The 24,496-nt window shown below is 42.1% G+C and overlaps 1 long non-coding RNA gene across 1 annotated transcript in view; it reads right to left on the bottom strand.

The window, feature by feature from the left end:
- The window catches only part of LOC141278347 (uncharacterized), a 98,011-nt gene that overhangs the window by 13,748 nt on the left and 59,767 nt on the right, over positions 1 to 24,496 (bottom strand). The window contains exon 3 of the long non-coding RNA XR_012330924.1: positions 16,636 to 16,740. This is a non-coding gene — a long non-coding RNA (uncharacterized lncRNA). The remainder of the gene's footprint in view (positions 1 to 16,635; positions 16,741 to 24,496) is intronic.

Here is a 24,496-nt window from a genome sequence, read left to right as displayed (position 1 = left end):
TGGGGTGGGAGGGCAAAACTGGGGCGAAGTGAGAATAACATCGACATATATACGCCAGCGAATGTAAAATAGTTAGCTGGTTGGAAGCAACAGCATAACACAGGGAGATCAGCTCGGTGCTTTGCGATGACCTAGAAGGGTGGGATGGGGGGAGGTGAGGGAGGTTCAAGAGGGAGGAGATATGAGGACATATGTATACATATAGCTGATTCACTTTGGTGTACAACAGAAACTAACACAGTATTGTGAAGCAATTATACGCCAATAAAGATCTATTAAAAAATAATAATAATAAAAGAATGGCTATAAAGAGACCACAAATAACAAATGCTGGAGACGGTGTGGAGAAAAGGAAACCCTCCTACATTGTTGGTGGGAATGTAAATTGGTGCAACCACTACAGAAAACAGTATGGAGGTTCCTCAAAAACCTAAAAATAGGACTACCATATGATCCAGCAATCCTACTCCAGGGTATATATCTGAAGAAAACGAAAACGCTAATTCAAAGATATGTGTATCCTAATGTTCTTTACAGCACTATTTAAAATAGCCAAGATGCGGAAGCAATCTAAATGTCCATCAATAGATGAATGGATAAAGAAGATGTGGTAGAAATACACACATACACGCACAATGGAATATTAGTCACAAAAGAGAGTGAAATTTTGCCATTTGCAACAATATAAGTACATCTAGAGGGTCTACTAACCTATGCTTAGTGCAATAAGTCAGACACAGAAAGACAAATACTCTTATGTTATCACTTATATGTGGAATCCAAAAAAATCAAACATATGACTGAATATAACAAAACAGAAACAGTCTCACAGATATAGAGAACAAAGTACTGATTATTAGTGGGGAGGGGGATGGAGGAGGGGCAATACAGGGGTACGGGATTAAGAGATACAAACCACTATATAAAATCAATAAGCAACAAGGATATATTGTATATCACAGGGAAATATAGCCAATATTTTATAATAACTTTATTTTATTTTATTTTTTTTGCGGTACGCGGGTCTCTCACTGTTGCGGCCTCTCCCGTTGCGGAGCAGAGGCTCCGGACGCGCAGGCTCAGCGGCCATGGCTCACGAGCCCAGCCGCTCCGCGGCACGTGGGATCTTCCCGAACCGGGGCACAAACCCGCGTCCCCTGCATCGGCAGGCGGACTCTCAACCACTGCGCCACCAGGAAGCCCTATAATAACTTTAAATGGATTATAATCCATAAAAATATTGAATCACTATGCAGTACACCTGAAACTAATATAGTACTGTAAATCAACTATACTTCAATAACACACACAAACGTCACTGTCCCTACTCCAAGCGGTTTGGATTCAGTAGGCCTGGGGTGAGGCCTAAGAATTAGCATGTGTAGCAAGCTCCCAGGTGATGGTGATGCTATTGGTCCAAAGACCTCTCTTGGAGAATCACTTGGCCAAAACTAATCATGACAGTCCTGGTCTACAGCTCCCTTGCAGCCAGGTATGGTCATGGATATCAGCAGTTCTGCCAGTAAGATATTAGGAGACAGCTGCCGGGGACTTCCAGGAACATTTTGCTTTCTTAATAAAAAGGAAAAGTATGGTTAGTGCCACCCTAGCCCTTTTTCTGCTTTGGACAGAGAGGTGATGCCTGGGACTGCAGCACACATCCTATGTCCATGAGGCAACAAGACAGCACTGTGGGGTTGCAGGGGGTAGGGGATGCAAAGAAGAAAAGTCTAGGTCACTCGTGACATGTCTGAACCCTGGACCAGCTACCTCTGAACTTCTTCCTCTTTTAGGAATCTAATCAACCAAATATCTTTATTGCTTAAACATCATTAGATTAAGCATCAGGTAGATGCTATTGTTATTTATAACTAAAAGCGATTGTAACGTAACCTATACAAAAAGTTTCTGCAAAACATTTTTCTTTTAATCAAACAATGGAAATTGGTGCCTCCCACTCCGCAAAGGGGACCTTTACATTCATCAGTACATTCAGGCAGGCCCAGAGTAAGCATGATGTTGACTTAAAACAAGTTTCTGTTTTCTGGTGGGGATGCCTTATTTTAAAAGTTTGGAGTCCATTGCCATAAATAACCAATGCTTTGAAAAACACTATGCTAGGTATTTAAAACATGTTTCTTAAATTAATATTGAGTGAAAGATGTGGACCAGATGTGAGGAAAACTGCCTAGAGATGTCAGCTTAGTTTCAAACTTGTCATTATAGACCCACCATGCCTGATATACAGTAATTGCCGCCAAAGACTAGATTCACTAAGCAAAACAAAACTTGAACTTCTGTACACATTTGTTGCTAGATTAGAGACATGACCTACCACTAAGTACTCCAAAATGTGTCCCAAAGGACAGAGGTTCCATAAAATGCTCCACCACCAAAAATAAGTTTGGGAAATGACGCATATTCTATCTCCCTCCAGTAGAAGTACAAAACACATGTTGATATTAAAGTCCTTGAAATAGTCCTACAGTAGAAAAATCTATTTAATGCAGCCTTTCCCAAACACACTTGGCCCACATTTTCCACCATTATATCCACTACTCTTTCAAAACATTTTGAGGAATGCTGACTTAGTAAAACAGTAGTCAAAAATTATTACTCTACCCAGACTTCCCTGGCGGTTCAGTGGTTAAGACTCCACGCTTCATTAAGATGCTGCATGCCTCACGGCACAGACCAAAGAAAAAGACAAGACTCTGCCTGCGGCATGAGTAACATGGTAGAAAAGCTATTAAATACTGCAGTTGATCTGCTGGGCTTCAAACCCCAGCTCTGTCACATAAAGCCGTTGATTCTAAGATGTATTTTTTCACATTTACCATTTCCTAAAGTCATTTCTTAGTTTAACTGGCAGGATTTTTTTTCTTAGTGTAAATAAAATAATGGTGAATCTTACAATTAATGCCACCATTAATTACTTACCAAATTGGTAAAGCATTGTATATGACTTTGTACTAGTCACTTAACCAGGGTGTGCCTCAGTTTCCTCATTGGTAAAACTGGGATATTAAATGCTTCATAGAGTAGATGTGAAGATAAACTACTTCCTGGCACAATGTAAGTGCTCAGTACATGCTAATTATCCTGATAACTATTTCAGGAACACTGAAAAGGCTTCCTATTCCCCAAATCCCTTCCTCATCTATCAATTCTTTAACAACGAATATTTTCCCCAAAAGATGTGAATCTGAAAATGCAAATCCCTCAGGGAGAAAGAACCACAGGCTGGTAGTCATGCTCAAGAATAAAGACTAAGAAAAGATGCTCTTCTGCAGACAGATTTTGACAGAGAGAAGAGGAAGTGGTCCCAAGGCACAAAAGGCAGGGAAAGAAACTGGGCCACATCTAGTGGGGGAAGCAGAGCAGTGAGGCTGGAGGCATGTTCTGTATGGTTTTTCTCAAGGTTAAATCAAGGCTTGTTTCCCCGGAGAGCCTCATATTACTCTTTGCTTAGAAACTGAGCATCCCCAGGAGGCTTCAGCCCATAAGAGAGCATCAGGTGCTCATCAACAGCCTCTTGAAACTAGACACAGGGGAGGCATCAGAAGGGAGATGGACTCAGAGACAGAAGACGGAGGAGGCCAGAGGCCAGCTTTTGTCTCTTCATTCTGCTGAGTATTTAGGCTAAGACGACCAGAGGCAGGGAATCACCTGAACAGTGCAGGGCCACTGAAAATTCTTAAAACTCAAAAACTACTCTTGAAAACCCAAAACCAAACTTTGAGGAAACCTCCTCTCTCTCTCCTTTGACAAATGTCTAATTATACGCCAATATCTTCTTCATCAGCAGCATCCTTCTCTTTAAATAAATGGGGGGCTTCCCTGGTGGCGCAGTGGTTGGGAGTCCGCCTGCCAATGCAGGGGACATGGGTTCGTGCCCCAGTCCGGGAGGATCCCACATGCCGCGGAGCGGCTGGGCCCGTGAGCCATGGCCGCTGAGCCTGCGCGTCCGGAGCCTGTGCTTCGCAACGGGAGAGGCCGCAACAGTGAGAGGCCCGCGTAGGGCAAAAAAAAAAAAAAAAAAAAAAAAAAAAAATGGGGCCATCCTTCTGATGGAGCCTCCTTTCCTTTTCCTAGGGAATCTTCAAAAATATAACCAAGGAGGGGTAGCGAAGAAATATTTAATGGATCAAGCACAAGTCTCAGAGACAGAAGAGCTCTAAGACAGTCTCAGCCATTTGCTGGCTATGTGACCTTGGACAAGTCACTTAATCTCACTGAGGCTCACCTGCAAGGTAAAAACAATGCCCTTCACCTTGCCTACTGCATGAAGGTGCCATAAACATCAAGTTAAATAATACAGGTGAAAGCACTCAACAAAAAGTAAGTAACTAAAGGAGGCAAGACAAGTTATTGAAGATTAAAGTTTAATGTTTCCTTTGTCCTAATAATCCCATATTTTGGGACTCTATCCTATAAAAATATAAGCATCTGTATGAAAGGAGTTATGTATGAGGATGTTTATTACAGATCAGCTGGTACAGGAAGGGAGAGAGGAAAGGAAAAGGAGAACGAATTTGAAAATTATTTGAATGCTCTTCAACAGGGGACTGGCCAAATAATTTTATGGTGTATCCATATGATGAAATACTATGAAGCTATTATTTATTTTTATGATTCTATTCATAAAGTGTTTACACTTTTTTTCCTTTGAGTAGCCTCATGTGGCTTACTCATTTTGATAGTCATCAATGGTGCTTAAATGAAGCTATTATTATTCGAGTGAGATTTATATCCTGACCTAGAGCATTTTCTGATATGCCTTTTAAGTCAAAAGAGCAAATAATATATAGAGTTTGGGTTCTATTATTTTATTTTAAAAAAGAAAAAGGGGAAGAAATTTGTATACTTGTAGCAGGATTTTTAAAATGTGTGGAAAAATACAGACCGAACTATTAGCATTGGTTATCTGGAAAGGATGGGATTAAAGAGGAAGGTTATTAATGTTACCCTCATGCACCTCTGAATTGTTTAATATGATAAAAATAAATATGCACTACTTTTATAATGTGAAAAATCCAGTAATGCTAAGGGAAGGGAGGGAGGGAGGAAGGGAGTAGACAGAGGGAGGGAGAAAAGGGGAGAAGAAAGGGGAAAAGAAAAAAAAGATAAAGAAAGATCTGTGATCTTTGACCAAAGTAGATGGAAGCCTTATATGTCTACACAGCTTCCAGGATCATGCCTGGTTCTGTATGGATACTAGGAATTTTAGGCATGGCATTGACCTAATAGATCATGACTCTGAATTACCTGTTCCCTCCTCCTTCAGAGTCTGCCAGGTTCCCAGGGGTCCAGAGAGAAGACTCTCTTTGTTGTTACAATTCAGGATGAACTTTTACTTTCCAAATTGAATGTCTATGGCATCTCCCTTGAATAACAAATGTAAAACTCATTTGCCTACCATATTTACCTTTCTCTCTCTGATATGTGAGCTTCTCATGCCCCTAGAGCTCTTTGGAGTTTTCCCCTAGAGGAATAGACACAGGGAGGATCCTGTATTCTGCATCCTTGGCCAGCATGACACCAGAGATGTGCATACACACATTGCTTCCTGGATCCCACCCTGTCCTCAGCTCAGCTCTCAGATTCCATGCCAGCAAAGTATACAAGTATCTTAGTAGGTGCCACAAGCAGCTCTTGAGTTTTTATCAGCTGGAGATCTACGATGCATCAGCACAAAGCTTCAAAGGTCCTTCGAGGTAGAATGATGCAGTAGAAAACACTCAAGACTCAAACACTTTTTAAAATGATAAAACACTGTGCTGGTGAAAGTGCAGAGAGAAGGGCACACTCACATCCTATTGGTTTGAGGATAAACAGCTACCCTATCTCTGAAAAGCAGCTTGGTAATACAGCTGAAGGATCTTAAAAATGTTTCTATATTTTAAAGAAATTTGCTTTCCTAAGGAAATAATCAAGAAATAGCAAAAATGTTTATGTATGTATCTCAAATGGTTGTTGTGGCAATTAATAAGTTAATTTATGTAAAGTGCTTAGAATAGTTCCAGGTACCTAGAAAGCCCTGTATAATTATTAGCTAATAATAATAACTGTTATCCTTTCCCTCTTTAAATTTCCCTTGCTTTTTAACCTTCTAAGATACCTTTGTATTATATTTATAACCAAGAAAAAATATTTTAAAATATAGATGTCAATCTTAAGGAAATAACCTAAAATTTTTAAATGCTTTATGCCCAACCATGTTCATATTATCATTTATAATCATGACAAGCTAGAAATAACTTCCATGTTCAAAAACAAGGGATTGATTAAGTAAATGACAATGCCTCCTTATGAGGCACCACTTGGCAGAAATTAAAAATGATAATCCTGAGGAATTTTAATAACTTTTGGAAATGCTAATGTTCTTAAATTAGGAAGGGAAAAAGGACACAAGATCATATACATATACTTTCAACTGTGGTCCAAAAAAAATGAGGGATGGGGGAGTGAGGAGGGGCCTAGAAGAAATTCTTACAAAATGTTAGCTAATACCTTCTTCCTACACCTAAATCCCAACTCCTTAATGGGGTTCAATAAATTCCAAGGTATATAAACTTTCAGGGAATAAGCAGATGACAGTTTCTTAAAACAGGGGGCCCAGAATAGCCCTCTGCCCACAGAACTCATGGAACATTAAAGCAGGAAGAGGCCTTGGAGGGGACGGTGGTACATGGCATGGGGGAAGGTGCAAGAGTTGTGGAGTAAGGCCAACCAGCCTTCAAATCCTACCTGCACTCTACACCCTCTGGTGGCCGGGCAGGTGATTTAACCTCTCTCAAGCTCTATTTCTTCCTCAGTAAATTGGCAGTAAGCAGAGTGCCTACACTATACATAAATAAAGCCATGAATGATGGATAAAGCTACAAACTATACGTAACATGAATAAAGCTACAAACTATACCTAACATGTTCTCAGCACCTATGAACTGGAGAGGCAGTGATGGTGGCCTTTCCAAGAGCCTCTGTCTCACCATGAGTAAATTGTGGCCTTAAGAGGTAAAGTGACTTGTCCAAGTCACTCACCAAAACTCAATCAAAACAGACCCCAAGGGGCTTCCCTGGCGGCGCAGTGGTTGAGAGTCCGCCTGCCGATGCAGGGGACACGGGTTCGTGCCCCGGTCCGGGAAGATCCCACATGCCGCGGAGCGGCTGGGCCCGTGAGCCATGGCCGCTGGGCCTGCGCGTCCAGAGCCTGTGCTCCGCAACGGGAGAGGCCACAACAGTGAGACACCCGCATACCGCAAAAAAAAAAAAAAAAAACAGACCCCAAGCCTCCCATTTCCTGTTCTCTGGGCAAGAACTTCCTCCCTTGAGTCCCTTTTTTCTTGCTTTGCCCCCTCCGGCTCCATTTTCCCTTTTGGAAACAGCTGAAATTATCACTTTGATATTTAAAAACGCAAGTTACTAATATGTGCCCAAAGTAATAAATGTTTTAGAGCTTCAATTAAATTAAATGCAGGAAAGCTGGATCCCTTTTCTATATCTAATGACTCACACAGACCCATTGCCCCACTACCCATTAATTCTAACAAGGTCAGCTCATTACCAGAGTCTCCTCATTACTGCGTAATGAACCTGGGCAGGGTATGCCGTGAGCAGACCCACAGACAGACCAGAAGTCTGAGCCTCTGGAGTTTCTGTGCCATCCTCTCGCCCATTGAAACTCAGGCCTCAGAGCTGAGGGCAGTTCATACACACAAAGGCCAGAGGTGCCAGGGAAATGTATCTGAGACTTACACGTCTAGCCTAGACATCAGGTAGCCCCAGCTCCCATTTCTCCTGATGCTACAGCACAGCAATCTTCCACAGTGTGTTTCCCATCTGTTGTTTCTTTCTCCCAAGCTAGAATCTCTACTTCTTCTTTTTTTTTCTTTTTTTAAGCCACACCACGCGGCACATGGGATCTTAGTTCCCCGACCAGGGATCAAACCCGTGCCCCCAGCAGTGGAAGCACAGAGCCCTAACAACTGGTCCGCCAGGGAAGTCCCTAGAATCTCTACATCTTAAGGGATTACTCCTTAATACTTATTGACCATCTACCCTGTGTCAAGCACAGTGCCAGACACCATTATTATCACCATCTTGCAGATGAGGAAAATGAATCCCAACCTCAGAGTGGTTAAGTAGTTTGCCCAAGGACACACAGTTAATAAGTAGCAGGGATGGAATTTGAGCCCTGATTCCAAACCCCATAGTCTTAACTGCCAAGTTTTTCCTCTCTCTTCTGAGAGGCATTCCAAATGGATTGGAGACAGGGACCACCCATCTTATTCCCTGTTGCATCTCCAGTGTACCCCATACGGCTGATGTGAGGATTCAATGAGATAATGGAAGAAAAGCGCCTTGACAAAGTGTAGAGATTATTGGTACTAATACATAAGCAAATATGATTATAGTGCTGGGCACTCAGTAGATGATCATTAACTATTTAGAATGAGAGAACTTTATATCTTAACTTCAGAAAACACCTGTCACAACTGTCTCATTTTTAAGGAGAGGAAAAATAATTTGTTTAAGATGATGAAAGTAATTAAAAGCAGAAGAGGGGTTGAGTTCAAGTCTGTTCTCCCTTCTCCTCCCCAGTGGCTTTAAAAGCCAGTTCCCTGTGGTGCTGGAGCTTTGCAGAGTTTGGGGGGAACCCCTACAGAATGAGGAAGATGATAAGTACTGACTATAGTCCCCCACAATGTCACTCCTCCAACCCGGGTGCCTCTGCTTTTATGCATCTTTAAACTGGGCTTCTGTACAGGAGTTCACGCAACAAAGGGCTCTAGTGGTTTAAAGAAAAATGTTCAAAAATTGGACTTTATATTTCACTGTTGGATCATGCAGAACTACATAGAGAAATATGAGAGATTTTACACACCCCTCTCAAAACTGACAGATCAAGTAAACGAAAAATAAACAAAGATATAGAAGATATTCTTGATGCAATGAATAACCTAGGCCTAGTAAAATATATGAAACTTGGCACCCATCAAATGAGGAACATGAACGCTTTCTAGCACTTACTGTAACTTTTACAAAAATAAGGGACACAAAGGAAGGTCCCAAATATCCCAAAGAATCAACATCATGTGGAATCTGTTCTCTGATCACAGCAGAATAAAATTAACAATTTTAATGACAGGTTAAAAATTCAATGTATCTACAAACTAAAACAAAAATATTGCTGCTGAATAATCCGTGGGTTAAAGACAAATCCAAGAATGAAATTATAAAACACTTCTACTCAAAAAACAAGGAAATCGGGCTTCCCTGGTGGTGCAGAGGTTGAGAGTCCGTCTGCCGATGCAGGGGACACGGGTTCATGCCCCGGTCCGGGAAGATCCCACATGACGTGGAGCAGCTAGGCCAGTGAGCCATGGCCGCTGAGCCTGCGCGTCCGGAGCCTGTGCTCCGCAACGGGAGAGGCCACAACAGTGAGAGGCCCGCGTACCACAAAAACAAAAACAAACAAAAACAAAAACAAGGAAATCAATGCATATCAAAACTTGTAGAAAATGGCAAAGCAGTACTAAAAGAAAAATTCTAGTCTTAAATATAATTAACAGAAACAATAAAAAAATCAAAGGAGCAAGCTAAGTGTTCAACTCAACAAAATAAAAGAGTATAAGATACACCAAAAGATACAGTGAATTACAGAAAAATGGAGAAGAGTGTGGAGATTCCTTAAAAAACTAAAAATAGAACTACCATATGACCCAGCAATCCTGCTGCTGGGCATATACCCTGAGAAAACCATAATTCAAAAAGACACATGCACCCTAGTGTTCATTGTAGCACTACTTACAATAGCCAGGACATAGAACAACCTAAATGTTCATTGACAGATGAATGGATAAAGAAGATGTAGTACATATATACAATGGAATATTACTCAGCCATAAAAAGGAATGAAATTGGGTCACCTGTAGAGATGTGGATGGACCTAGAATGTGTCAGAGTGAAGTAAGTCAGAAAGAGAAAAACAAGTATCATATATTAACGCATATATGTGGAATCTAGAAAAATGTTACAGATGAACCTATTTGCAGGGCAGGAACAGAGATGCAGATGTAGAGAATGGACATGCAGACACGGAGGAGGGCAGAGGGGATGTGATGAATTGAGAGATTGGGATTGACATATATACACTACCCTGTGTAAAACAGATAGCCAGTGGGAACCTGCTGTATAGCGCAGGGAGCTCTGGGGTGACCTAGATGGGTGGGATGGGGGGAATAGGAGGGAGGTGATATATGTATACATATAGCTGATTCACTTCGTAGTACAGCAGAAACTAACACAATATTGTGAAGTAACTATACCCCAATTAAAAAAAATTTTAATGTAAAAAAAGAAAAATATAGAAACGAATATAAAAATAAAAAATAATAACAAAAATGAAAAAAATCAAAAATGGGGCTTGAAAAATAGTAATAATGTGGGCAAACTCTGGAATGACTGATTTAAAAGTGTAAAAGATACCATGCAGTTTTAAAACCACAGATATTAAATATAAATTTTTTTCTTTTTAAATTATAAACCATATGTGAATAAAACAAGAAAATCTAAATGAAATATGTAAATTTCTTAAACTATATATAATTAACAAAATTGGTGCAAAAATAAGTATAAAACTTAAGTAATCTAATTAGTCATTAAAGAAATTAAGAAGATAATAAAAGTCCTTCCTTCTCTCCAAAAAAAGGCACCAGGATTAGATGATTTGATAGAAGACTTCTAACAAACTTTCGAGGAAGACATAACAATCCCTCTTTTATGCAAATTGTTTTTTAAAAAGAAAGAGAGAGAGAAAGAGAGAGATTTTCAATCTATTTTTATGAGGCTTATAAAACTTTACCAAAAGCTAGGAAAGAAAATTATAAGTAAAGAAAAATTATATGACTATTCATTTAATCATATATATGAAAATTTTGAGTAAAATGTTAGCTTTTAATTTTTTGGAAAAAGTCTCTCATGACCAACCAGGATTTATTCAAGAAAAGCAAATATGGTTAAACATAAGAAAAAAATCATCCATATCATTTTCTACAATCATGCACAAAAGGAGAAAAAGTCACATTCTCATCTCAATAGTTATAGAAAAGGCATTTTATAAATTTCAATACTTATTTATGAAAAACTCTCAGAAAACTAGGAGTTGAAAGAACTTTCCTTAAGTCGATAAAAGCTATATTCCATAGACCTACATCAAATATTCAATTTAATGAAAACCCTTTAGATATATTCTTCTAAAATCTTCAAATCTTCTTTAAATCAAGAATAAGCTAAGGTTTCAACTATCACCAGTACCATTCAAAATAATACTGGAAACCTTGCCCAATTCAATAAGACAAGAGAGATAGGGGTTTCCCTGGTGGCACAGTGGTTAAGAATCTGCCTGCCAATGAAAGGGACAAAGGTTCGAGCCCTGGTCGGGGAAGATCCCACATGCTGCTGGGCAACTAAGCCCGTGTACCACAACTACTAAGCCTGCACTCTAGAGCCCGTGAGCCACAACTACTGAGCCTACGTGCCACAACTATTGAAGCCCACGTGCCTAGAGCCCGTGCTCCGCAACAAGAGAAGCCACCGCAATGAGAAGCCCACACACCGCAATGAAGAGTAGCCCCCGCTCGCTGCAGCTAGAGAAAGCCACACACAGCAACGAAGAACCAAAAGCAGCCAAAAATAAAATAAATAAATGTATATTAAAAAAGAGAGATAAAAGCATAATATTAGAAGGAAAGAGACAAAACTGTCATTATTAGCAGATGATATAATTATCTGTATTTTAAAAACCGACATAATCAAGAAACAAACTAGAAGAACTAATAACAGAATTTGGTAAAATTGCCAGATTTAAGATAAATTTATAAAATGCAATAAATAGCATGTGTCTACACCAGCAATAACCAATAGAAAACAGAAATTTATTTACAACAGGAACAAAAATGATAAAATAGTTAAGAGCAATAAAGGAAGAATGTATACCACTATTATTTCAAAATATATTTAATGGCATAAAAGAAGAATTGAAGAAAGAGAGGGTTATGTTCATGGATGCAATTACTTCACATTTGTAATGATGTTAATTTTCCCCTTATTTATCTATTAACTCTGTGTAATTCTAATTTAAATTTCAGGAGAATTTTCTAAGAAATGTGACAAATCATATCCTTCAAATGAATCCTCCTCCCTTTATAAAAACAAGCAAGTTGGTTTCTGTTTCCTATAGCTAAGGGTAAAATAACTCTAACATGAATTACATTACTAGAATTTAAGAAAGGAGACCTAGAGGCCAGGACAATGACTATGATACTCTTGTAAGACTTCTGGCAATTTTCATCGTGTCCATATCTGTCATTGTTGTGACACCCCCATTCTCTATAGCCTCAGGTTCTCAATCTGCAAAGCAATCTCTGGCAATGTTTTACAATGTCTGTTTCAAAACACCAACCGGGGTTAGTGTTTGGAAATCAGAACCCTGCCCTGCCCAGATCTCCTGTGGTGAATATCTGCTGCATTCAGTCTTCCTGACTTCTGTATTTCTTCTTCATGGACACTTTCCTTCCCCACCCCCCAAGTGATGCTGGTGATGCTAATCACTCAAGTGATCTTGCTTTCTCTACTACTCAGATGGCCAACTTGTGTACCCCTTCTCTTTGGACACCTCTTGTGAGCATGTGACCCAAGCAAGGCTAATCAGAGTCCATTCAGGAGTTGACATGAAACTGAAAGAGAAGCTCTGGGACTCTTTCCACTGGGATCAATGTTTGTGATCAATATCTTGTATCAATGATACAAGCCTAGAGTTCCTAGATCTATTTTTACCACCATGTGGAGAAAGCCTCCCTACAGATGAAGCCAATATATACATAAGAAGAACTTTAAAAAAGAGAGAGGGAGCTTTACTGACATAGTTTAACTGCTAAGTCCAGCCATGCCTGAAGCCAACACACCCCTTTGATTTCCCAAGTAGGAAAGCCATTAACAGTTGTTTAGTTTCTACTTAAGTTGGTTTGAGTTAGCTTTCTATTACTTGTAACAGAATGAGCCCTAATTAGTCTGCATATTATAACAGAAGCTCTAAGCAAGTGTTTCAGTTTTATAAGCTCCCTGGGAGAGTCTGTTACACACTCAAGTTTAAGAATTAATCTATGGCTTCTTCAGGATCTAAATGACAGGAAGTAGAGCAGAATACTGGGTTTAAGCAAAATGAACATACAACCCATGATCTAGCCCCTGCCTGCCCCTCTAACTTAGATTCATGCCATTTTCTACCTCTCCCACAGGGGGCTTCTTTTAGTTCCTCCAACAGGACATTGCTTACCTCAGGACACTTGCATGTGCTTATCCCCTCATTCTTCAACACAGCTTGCTGGTTCTCCATTTTTAGGTCCCAGATTAACTCTCAGAGAGTCCTTTCCTAACCGCCTCATGGAAAGGAGGTCACCTCTCTCACTATCCATTATCTTTTTCACCTTGGTTTTCATTCACAGCTTTTACCAAGTTTATAACTACTTATTAGTCAACCTGTTTTTGTCTGCTTCCCCTATTAGAATGTAAGCACCAAGAGAGTGAGCACCGAGTGTCTTGATCACCATTATCTTCCCCATGCCTGGCACACAGCCTGATGCCTAGCAGGGTTTCCAGTAAATATATTTGAGTAAACGAATGAATCACCACTTACCCATCAGCCCTCCTCGGGAACAGCAAGGAAGGGAAGCCAGCATTCACTCATCACCTCCCTCAGCTGAGTCAAGCAACAAAGAGAAAAGAAAAGGGGGTAGGAGAAGAAATGGGCAACATGCTTCCACGGGAATCTGCAGATCTGTATGATGTGCCGACCCTGTACCTGCTTCTGAGAGGAACACAGAATCATCAGGTAACCCACGGCAAGACGTGGTCCCTGTCTTCAAAAAGCTTCTCATCCGGCTAGAGAAACCTTTAAAATAAGGAGCTACTAGGGCAGAGGGAGAAACGCACAAGAACAGCAACTCCAAAATTACACTTCATCTTTGCAGACACTATTAACATCTCACGGCAAAATAATTTGTGAACCTAACAGAGAACACAGAGAGGGGAAGAACAGATGCATCTCGACCATACGAAGGGGGAAAAGCTGCAATTAAACACACATCCCTTATTCAACAGCCCGCAGGCTCTACGGCTAGGCTCGGGGCTGGTGCCGCGTTTCTTTCTTCCTCGGTAACTTAGTCTCATTTTCCCCTTCTGGCGCCTTATTTCAGTAATGGGTTTGTTATTATAGCTCCGAAGTCAGAGCGACACATGAGAATAGGGGAAATGAGAGGAAGAAAAAGAGCTGAACGTGAGCAGAAGGCTCTTGCCTGAGAGCTCTTGCTACATTAAGATACAGAGGGAGGACGGTGTCCTCTCACTCATATTTGCCTTTCTCCTTCTGTGGCGCTCTCTGAAATGAGCTGCAGGGTAACAGAAGAGGCTGTCTTTGGGAGTGTGTCTGTTCAGATCCCTGAAAGAATTAAATTACGTTCAAGAAGCACATACTTAGGTCCCTATTAGGTGAAGGAAAGGAGGAGGGACCTTATAGGTAGTAAATGTCGCTTCCCTGCCAGGCTCTACTCTGGGTGCTGAGAAAACACTGGTAAAGAAGAAAGCCGATGCCCCTCACCCCATGGTACTTATACACTAGTGAGGAGAGAGACAGATAAACAAATAAGACAGATAAGACAGAAAAAAACCAAAAATACAAGATCACAGGATAGATGCAGGCGAATCTGAAATTCCATCCTGCCTAGAAGATGTTTCACCTGGGAAAGTGAGCTTACAGGAAACACTGAGTCCGCAGATCAGTAAACAGGAGTCTGGAGGGTGACAGGAACCTAAGAATGGATGAGTCGGAGCTCCCTGAGGACAGAGGGGATCCTCACCTCAACCAGCTGACACACCAGCCACAGGGACTTGAAGGGCTGTGACTTCTAACAAAAAACCACTGCTCCCTCCCCAGCTTTGTGTAGCTGTCTTCACGCACTGAAACTCTTACGTCTTTTAATTATATTAAAGAAACGTGCGTCCTTTGCCCAGGTGTGTTAGTATCTCTTATCAGTCACAGTCACCCTTGAGACAACCATACAAAGGTAATTTCAGAGAGTGACAGAAGTCTAAGGAGGAAACGAAACCGAGGAATGTGACACTGAGGGCCTGGGAAGGGGAAAACAACATTCACTTGGGTGTTGGAGCAAGGCCTCCCTGAGAAGGGCATGAAAGGAGGCCGCCAGGGCCAAGACCAGATGGAGGGCACAGCAAAGGCAAGCACCTGGGGGTGGAAGCAAGACTGAGCATTCGAGGGGCAGAGTGAAGGTCATGTGGCTAAAGTGGTGCTTCAGGTGTGATGCCCCCAGACCAGCAACATCAGCATCCCGTGGGAACTTCTGAGAAGGGAACATTCTTGGGTCTCACGCAAGAGTCAGAAACTCCGGGAGTGCAGCCCAGCCATGTGTGTTTAACAAGCCTTCCAGGTGATTCTGAGGCACATGCAGCGTGAGAGCCACGAGGCTGGAGGATGGTAAGAGAAGAGTGGACTTGGAGGAAGCGCTGAGCCAAAGCCTCCTTTAGAAGTGAATTCCCAAATCAGGACAGTAAGCCATCCGGTTCATCTGAGATTTTCATCATCGGATCCTCAGCATCTACCATGTTGCCTACTACAGAGTAAATGCTTCATACCTGTTTATTGAACAAATAAATTAATATAAATATTGAGCCTCTACTTTGGTCGGATACTAGTTACTGGGCAAAGTTAGGTAAGATCAACAGTAGCTTATGATCTACAAGTGGAAAGAGACAAATGCAAAGGAAGAAATGAGACCACTAGAATCAGATGCACTGATATTGACAAGAAATGAGAGGCGAAGATATCTTGAAGCAAGGAGGGTCAGAAAAACGAAAAAGCAGACAGAAGAGCTCAGTAAGCACAAAGGCGGCAGCATTTAGTTTTGGGGCAAACGGTGTAGTTCATTAACCCCCTAGGGAATGACTATATTAATGGCATGGGACAACTATCATTCACTTGTTGTCTCCAAGTAAACCAGAAATGGTATATTGACTCAATCGATTAAAACACACACACACACACACACACACACATAAGAGTCTCTACTTATACAGAAAAATCCTCAGCTTTAAGGAAAATTCCACTACCCAAAATGCTTCATTTCCTGAGTCATTTTAGATAGCCAAGATTTTTACGTATTGTTATTATTTCTATTACCAAAGCGCTCTCACAGCCCATAGTAGGGGATATCGGTGCTAACCAGGTCCACCTGGAAGCTGTCCAGAGGCCCCCTCTGAGAGCCTCCTGAGCCAATGCGAGCAGGGAAGCCCAAGCCAGCTAAGCCCCTCTAGCTGTCAGGACGTCCAGTAGGGCATGAGTCATTCTGAGACCAGAGGCCAGCCTCTCTACTGAACCTCTCCATAACAGAGTGGATTTTAATAGACTCTTCCTCACCTCCTTCCTTCCTCCCCTTCTGGCAGTTGGCAAATTCCTGGGATGAAAGCACCTCCCAGGTTTCTTTCATTCACCTCTGTCTCCAGATCAGAGAGAGCCTGGCCCACATAAGAGAACATGGGAGCCATCAAGAGAAGCCTCACCTTCCTCTGGCCACTTCCCAGGGAAAAAGTCCTTGACTGTCTAATCCAAATCCTTCCTGCTGCATGAAGCTCTTTTTCTCCGACTGAATTTGGAAGATCCCTCAGCTAAGGAGAAAAAAAAAAAAGAAGTACTTCATTATGGATGTAGCTGTTCACAATTGATTTTCCTTCTTCATCTACATTTCCATACCTTGAATATTTGTCTTACTATTTTTTTTCTATCACTATTCTCCTGTCAACAGTCTATGTTTCATTAAGGACTCACTTCCTATATTAGTGAAAATACCAATGAAATAGCCCTGGAAGTTATTGTCGGTGCGTCTAGCGTGTGCGCGCGCATGCACACACACCACACACACACGCACACACACAAAGAAGATATTAATAAACAGACCTAGACTCCAAATCATCAAAGGTATCTACACATGAACTGGGCTGTCTAGAGAGTCTGGGCTGTCTACAGCATTCCCTGTAATCAGGAGGTAAGGTTACTTCTGGTCAGTAGTTCAAGGAACAGTTGAAATATTGGATTAGATGTCCCCAGAAGTCCTTCCTTGCTGAACTGCTGTGACATTCCGTGATGCAGTGAGCCTCCAAGCTTGAACATGAATTTGAGCAGGAGCTAAGAGGAGAACGGGGAGGGAGTAGCACAGGTTTGCTGGGTTTATCTGGTGCCAAAAGATATGCTAGGCGTATTCGGAGAGCCCGGCATTGGCAGTGCAGTGGCATCTGTGATGGCATCATCATCACCACTGCAAACATTCCACCAGCACCTACACTGTGAGTTATTTCAGTCCACCTTACAACAGACCTATCAGACGTGACAGTTATTAGGCCCATGTCACTACGAAGAAGAATGAGGAATGGAGAAGTTGGACTCTCCATCATCACAAAGCTGGTAATAGATCCAAGACTCAAACCCAGGCTGTCTGGCTACATCACGCTGCCTCCCAAAAGGGTTGTAATGACCCCTTGCAATTTAAGCATTTTTAGCATTTTATATGCTAAAAAAAAATGAACAAGACCTGTTTTTATCCTTACAGAAGTCTCCCGAGGCCAGGAAGTTATCCCTAAATGATACGTTGGAGACAGAAGGTAAAGGAGGAGGATGACTTGTCCACGGTCACCTAGCAATCAGAGGCAGAGCCTCTTGGTACTCTGCCCACATGTCCTCTTCCTGTCCCCACACTGCCTGGCTCTCCTGCAGCTCCTAGCCTAGTTACCTAGGCAGCAAAGTAGCACTTGGTTAATCCCCTGCCTGCAAATTGGCCACTCAGCCATGCACCCTGAGGTCTCAGATACATTCTACTCACAGCCACCAACTCCCTAGGGAAATAAAGGGCCAGAGAGAGAAGGGAATTAAGAAAGAAAGATGATGCTCAGGGTGCAAAACTAACAGACATCTCTGATGCACCCTTTCCTTCAATTTCCTATGCCTACCAGTCCTCAAACCCTAGAGACAATAGTAATAGATTCCCATTTTGCTGATGAGGTTGAGTGGTCTCCTCGCTGTCCTGCCTCCCCTATCACACCTATCCTTTTCTCTCCTGACTATTAGGATAACCTCCTTAGCGGCATCTTTTCTTCCCCTCCTCTTGCTGCTCCAATTCTGTCCGCATGGGATGCAGGGCTATGCCTCCTGGATCACTTCTGATCATGGCCCCCTCCTCCTCAAAGACTTCCAATAGCTCCCAGCTACTTACAAAGACAAATCCCCACCTGCTCTTCAGTCCCTCCATGATTTGGCCACAAACCACATTTTCAGCCTTATCTTTACTACTTATATATGAGCTCCAGTCACAGTAGTACTCCAGAAAAAGAACCCAAGAAAGTTCTATGTACACACTTCTCATGATGACTTCTCTGCTGGAACCCTTTGCCTATTTAAGGCTGTACTCAGATGCCACCCATCATGGAAATTTCTCCCCCTCCCCTCTTGGTCTCAATCTCTATGCTACCCCCATCACCCACTAGTATTGTATTCTGTATCCTAAATATGTTTGACAATGTCTGCCCCATGGTCTCCGGCAAAAGTCAACCTGCTCTTACCATACGATCAAGCAATTGCACTCCTTGGTATTGACCCAAAGGAGTTGAAAAGTGATGTCCACACAAAAATCTTCACACCCATGTTTATAGCAGCTTTATTTATAATTGCCAAAAGTTGGAAGCAACCAAGATGTCCCTCAGTAGGTGATGAATAAATAAACTGTGGAACGGCCAGACAGTGGAATATTATTCAATGCTAAAAAGAAATGAGCTACCAAGCCGTGAAAATACATGGAGGAACCTAAGTAAAAGAAGCCAATATTAAAAGGCTACGTACCGTATGAGGTCGACTACGTGACACTGTGGAAAAGGTAAAACTATGGAGACAGCAAAAAGATCAGCGGTTGGCAGGGGTTAGTGGGGAGGGATGAACAGGCAGAGCACAGAGGATTTTTAGGGCCGTGAAGCTACTCTTCGTGAAATTTATAATGGTGGATATATGGCATTACACATTTGTCCAAAACTGCAGACTGTACAACACCAAGCGTGAACCCCATTGTAAACTATGGACTTTGGGTGATGCTGACGTGTCCGTGCAGGTTCATCAGTTGTAAAAAAAAGTACGCCTCTGGTGGATGATGGTGATAGTGAGGGAGGCTGTGCACGTGTGGGGAAGGGGGGATATGGGAACTCTCTGTACCTCCCCTCAATTTTGCTGTGAATCTAACTCCTCTAAAAAATAAAGTCTATTTTTTTAAATGTCTGCTCGTGCATGGTAAGCCCCTTAAGAGAATGAGGCATGCCTTCTGCTCCTGTATACCCTTCATGGCCTAGCCCTCCCACCATCACAGCAGGTGCTGATAAATGTTTGTTGAGTTGAATTAAATTGAGAGGTCATCTGGGGGGAAAGAGCTAGAACTTTACCATGATTTGGACTCTGAGACGACAGGGAAGTTGAAGGACCAGTGACCTCTCTCTTCAGAACTCAATTATCTGCATAAGAACAAACATCTCTGATATCTAGCTATTAATTTGCTCACAATCATCTCGGCCTCCAAAGTTCACAAATGTCCCTTTCAATTTCTCAGCCACATCTTTCATAGGAAATGAGATTCTCCCCTCATTCACCGCATCACAGTAACCCTTGTACCATCTCCCTTCCCCACCCTACCCCCCAAATCTCCTCCCACATTCTTATTCTTTTCTGTTTGCCACAATGAACCCCCTGGGCATCAAAATGCCGGTCATCACAGCTTTCTTGGGGCCTGTTAGGGGACCCATCATTTCCCGCTCAGCTTCCTAAATCAATAGCTGAGGACCACAGGTCTTATTGGCAGCCTGAGTCAAAGGAATCTATTCTAATTAATCCTCCACACGAAAATGATGGCCTTCAGCCATCTTGCAGGCAGAAGCCAACAAACCTGGAGTGAAAGGAAAATAAAATGCAGGCCTGGCTTCCTATGAAATCAATACAACCTGACTCTGAGCTCTGTTCTGGGTCACACAGAAGGGGCAGCAAGTGTGGCCGAGAGCACTGGAGAGGTCCCTGACCATGAATCTGACAGCTGGGGTGCAGGAGCTAAGGACCCCCATTGTACCACAGACCCCAGAGGATGAAGGCCCTTTGATACACATTCATTCATGATTAACAGTGATTTACAAAATTCAAATGCTTCCATGTGCTTGATATGACAGTATCTTGAATACGCAGGAAATGGGCAAATCTGAGAGTGAATGAGACAAGAGAAGAGAAAATTCACATCGTTATTGAGGTTATTCTGCAACAAGGCAGTTGGACAGTCCAATGTTCAGTGACCAGCACATCACACAATTTCAGGGATGGCTCAGCCAGTCCCTGATGGGGAGTGATGTGGGCCACCTAGCAGGTCATGGCCAAGGAAGGCTTGGGAGGGTGGCAGTGCCCACAGTCAGGGAGAAGCGATGCTCTTCTTCCAGATGACCCACTGCAAAGTAGAAAGACTGTGACATGAGTTGGAGCCCACGCCTGGCTTTAAGTCCACTTCTTTCTACCTGCATGACTTTAAGCAAGTTACTCAGCTTCTCTGAGTTTACTTCCTCATCTGGAAAATGGAATAAACAGTAACAGTACTTAGTTAACCAGCTTGTTGTGAAACTGTCTTCATGGTGGGATGGTGTGTGAAATACCAAATTATGTGATTTTTCCCCTTCATCCTTCTAAGTCCAAGATCCTCCCTTACCCACTGAGTGGGTTGGAACAATTAGGTCAAGACTATCCCAAGAATGAGAAGTTTCACAAAAGAACTCAAGGACAAAGAGAGCAAAATTTCTCACTTTGGACTTTGTTTCAAGTATAATACAGGAAAGGCTAGGAAAAAAGTCAACACACACACACACACGCACGCACACCCATTCTTCCACTCTACCACTATGCTTATAGAATTTTCCACCCTTAGGGGGAAGAGAACAGTTGAAGGAAAAATGAGAAATCTTAGACACTAATAATAGGCCCTGTGCCCCATCATGGCCATCCTCATCCCACTTTCCAATTTCTTCTGGGGTTCTGGGAGTATGGCAACCCATCCTACCAAACCCTATGCCATTCTGCGAGTAGAGAAACAAGAGGGCCCCATAGGGTCAAGGACAGAGAGGACCAAGTGATGGCCCAGTGCAGTGCCACCAGCCAAGCAACACTGGTGCTGGGGACCAAAGCCCAGGTCAGGACAAGTGTCCCTCTCTGAGCCACCTCTCAGCCTCAACTCCAAGGGAAAGGAAGGAGAGGGGGAGAATCCTGAGGTTTCCTGAGTTTACCCCCATGAGACCCAAATAACTAAAATGACTGAGTTCTGCTGGAAGTGAAAAGAATATATAATCTGCCTTCCGATGGAATGGAGCTCTAGAAGGAAAGTAGATTCAGTTTTGGGAAAATAAAGTTATGTTTTGATAACCTGAGTCCATGACATATATACCTATATATTTACAGACATACATATATATTAAAAGTAATAATAATAATAACTGACATAATGTAACAACTACATTTATTGAGTGCTTCCGTGTGCCGGGACTGTTCTCACGGTTTTATAGAGATTACATCTTTTATCTCTCACAATAATAGGCATATGGGTTCAATATTATTGTCCTCTTTGGATGGGTAAACTAAGCACAGAGAGGTTAGATAACTTGATACCTAGCCCAAGGTTACAACACAGGAGTGGAGGATCCAGAACTTAAACTCAGGCCATCTGATGGCAGAGCCCATGTTCCTGATCACTTTTGCTCTCTTGCCTCTACCTTGAGCATTCAACACCTTACAGCACGTTTACTTGTAACTTATTGAGTGCTGACTATGACTTGGGCACTATGCTAAAAACTTTACTCTGATATTTATACTCTTTATAATAATCCCAGGAGAGACATGTTGTTATTTTCACCTTTCTAAAGTTGAGGAAACTGGGACTCTGAACCTGACTCTATCTGGCTCCAAATGTGTGCTCTCGACGCTTTCCTATACAACCTCCGTGGAAACACAGATACAGGGCTTGGTTCACTGCCAGCGTTAGAGCAAGGGCTTCACATGTGTAGCTGCCAATATTTGGGTCATGATGGTGAGGATGAGATATGGGTTCCTAACAGCCCCAAGTCCAAAAGTGGGGACCAGAGGAAAGGGCTCTGTAAGAATTGGGGTCCAATCTCACCAAGGAAAGGCCTGGAAAATACTAGATGGGTATCCAATCATGCATAGATTCCCAAGGAAAGACTCAGGTCCTGGCAGATGGGGTGAGTCCTGGGTGAAGAGGGAATATTGGATTCAGAGGCCACACAAGGGTCTACTGCCAACGAGATCTGACTCAAGGAATCGTGGGCCCAAAGTTTCTGGCTACAGTGCAACCCCGCCAATTCAGGATGGTGGTTATTCTGAGTCTGAAAGCAGAAGCCATCACTGAGCTTCACTCTACAGACAGGGAATTTAAGGTTCAGAGAATATGAGTCATGAACACAGTCACACAGCTGATAAGTGGCAGAACCAAGGACGCAGACTTGGTGTGCTCTGTCTCCAAATTCTGTGCTTTTCCTCACCACTGCATTTATCCCAAGCAAGGTAAATGCCACTTGGGGTTTGACTCCCAGGAAAGAAGGGGGAACAAAGATACACTTTGCCAATCTCCTGTTGTTCAAAAGGCCCAGTCCTATAATCAGCAAATATTTTCAATTGTCTAGGCTTGCCCGCCCCTCTCCCAGTCCAGAGCAAACTGACATCAGACCGCAGACCTCTCCCCGGCAAGGGATTAGTTAAAGAAATAAAGTCCCATTTCACAAGCTGCTAAATCCTATTTGAACAGCCTTGCCAGGGATTTCCTGGGCTTAATCACCTGCTAGCGCTGGACAGTGGGGAAGTTGCTGGGCTATGACTTTGTTTTTCCCTGTCCTTCTCCCTTAGTGCGATTCCACTCCTAGGTACACCCCCCAGGGTTTACACAAGAATGCTCACTGCAGTAGGGCTCATAGTGGCAAAAAAAAAACAAAGCAAAAAGTAAAATTTGTCAATAGGAGATAGAGAAAAAAAACAGTATATACCACAGTTAAAACAAATGTACTAGAACTATGTATACCAACGTGAATAAATCTCAAAAATACATTCAGTGAAAAAAGCAAACGGCAAAAGAATATGCACGGTATGAATATTTCTATACAGTTCTAAAACATAGAAGGTAATGCCAGACACTTTACAGAGACTCGAACATGTAGAAAATTCATAAAGTCGTGCTTGAAAATGACAGTCACTCTATTTAAGATGGTGGTAAACTTCAGAGAAGAGAAAGGGGAAATAAAATTAAGAAGAGGTTCCTTCTCTATATTGGGAGGGGGAAGGGTAAACTGTGACAAAGTGAGAGAGTGAAATGGACATATATACACTACCAAACGTAAACTAGATAGCTAGTGGGAAGCAGCCGCATAGCACAGGGAGATCAGCTCCATGCTTTGTATCCACCTAGAGGGGTGGGATAGGGAGGGTGGGAGGCAGATGCAAGAGGGAAGAGATATGGGAACATATGTATATGTATAACTGATTCACTTTGTTATACAGCAGAAACTAACACACCATTGTAAAGTAATTATGCTCCAATAAAGATGTTAAAAAAAATCATAATGGAAAAGAATATGAAAAAGAATATATATATATAGGTGTTACTTTGCTGTACAGCAGAAATTAAATACAACATTGTAAATCAACTATACTTCAATTAAAAAAATTTTAAAAAGAACAGGTTCCTGGAGTAGTTTAAATCTATTTGTAACTTTTTACTCCTTTTTTTAAAAAATCTGAAGAAGGCAAAATATTAAAATCTGTTCAAGTTGGATTATAGGTACATAAGTGTTCATAATACATGATCATATTTACATTTGAAATCTATCATTACAAAAAAGTTTTTTAAAAGAATAATTGAACCTTTAAGTATTATAGTATGAAGTTGGACTCTAGTCTGAAAGCAATGAAAGTTTCTATGCTGATAAAGATGTGATCAGACAGCCTGGTGGAGGAAAGGAGATAATCCTAGCATGGAGTTATGAAGGCCTGGTCTAGTGCAATAGCACAGTGAGGACAGAAAGAGCCAAGGAGTCAGAACCCAAATCTCCCAGTAGTGCTGGAAGGTGAAAGCATTACCTAGACTAGTCCTTCTCATCCCCTGTCCCTGCCTCTGAGAAATCCACCCTCCTCCTCACACCATTCCAACCATTCACTCCCACTGAGAGCTGCCAATCATGGTTTGCTTCCCAAGGGTGGGCATGGGAGTCAAGCTGGCCAAGTAATGGTACCCCACCACCAAGGCCTATCATGATTGGTCCAAGAATGGACAATGACCCAAAGCTCAGCCAATCCTTTTCCTGG

This window comes from Tursiops truncatus, chromosome 3, assembly GCF_011762595.2.
Source record: "Tursiops truncatus isolate mTurTru1 chromosome 3, mTurTru1.mat.Y, whole genome shotgun sequence".
In the NCBI taxonomy this organism is placed as follows: Eukaryota; Metazoa; Chordata; class Mammalia; order Artiodactyla; family Delphinidae; genus Tursiops; species Tursiops truncatus.
Note: the sequence above shows the minus strand (reverse complement) of the source record. Positions and strands in the feature narration are given on the sequence as shown.